Consider the following 908-nt stretch of genomic DNA (forward strand, 5'->3'; position numbering starts at 1 on the left):
TATCCGATGTCATACATTGTACCCATCCGATGAGATCTACACTTATCTGCCGATAGTTTAACGATGGCCGCACGCATCATTCTTGCTGACATCACCAAACCCTCGTTAGAAGGACGAGGAGGACCGATACTCTATCCAGAGGTTAACGGAGCATCTTTTGTGCTTAAGCATAACATCGTACAACTCATTCAGAACCATTGCCAGTTCCACGGCTTACCAATTGGTGATCCCAACTCTCATTTAGATAGATTCTCTCCTTATCCAACTCATATAAGCAAAACGGGGTTGAGCAAGATGTAGTTCGTCTACATTTGTTCCCCTATTCCTTAACTCTTCATGCAAAAACCTGGTTCGAGGGGTTAGAACCCAACTCTATCAACTCATGGGAGGAAATGGCAACAACTTTCTTAATCAAGTACTTTTTCCCATCAAAACAAATCAGACTTAGGAATGATATCGTAAACTTTCAACAAGCATACGATGAATCACTCTACACTGCATAGGAAAGATTCAAAAATTTGCTTTGAAGATGCCCAAACCACCGTCTTGAGAGCTCTGATCAGATTTTGAACTTCTACAAAGGTCTAAATCATAACAGCCAGTCTACTCTTGATGCTGTTTCACAAGGTAACTTCATGAAATTCACTGCTGACGAAGCCTAGAGATTGATCGAGGAGATGACTATGCACCATCACGATTGGAACATGGAAGAGCACATTTCATCAGCATCACCGCTTTCCGCCTCCGATCCTATCGAAAATATACCATCAAATTTCTCTCGGACCAAATAGAAAACCTCACCAAAGAAGTTGGAGAGCTAAAGAAAATCCCGCAACATGTGTCTCAAGTGCAATTATGCCAGAATTGTACTGACCCACATCCGGCCAAAGTTTACGAGGCTGAATGTA

General features: G+C 42.1%; 1 non-coding gene across 1 annotated transcript; it reads right to left on the reverse strand.

The window, feature by feature from the left end:
* Positions 1 to 440: 440 nt before the first annotated feature.
* LOC139895229 (small nucleolar RNA R71) lies at positions 441 to 547 on the reverse strand. The gene has a single exon (XR_011775690.1). It is a non-coding gene; the product is annotated as a small nucleolar RNA R71 (small nucleolar RNA).
* Positions 548 to 908: the final 361 nt, after the last annotated feature.

This window comes from Rutidosis leptorrhynchoides, chromosome 2 (assembly GCF_046630445.1).
Source record: "Rutidosis leptorrhynchoides isolate AG116_Rl617_1_P2 chromosome 2, CSIRO_AGI_Rlap_v1, whole genome shotgun sequence".
Taxonomy (NCBI): Eukaryota; Viridiplantae; Streptophyta; class Magnoliopsida; order Asterales; family Asteraceae; genus Rutidosis; species Rutidosis leptorrhynchoides.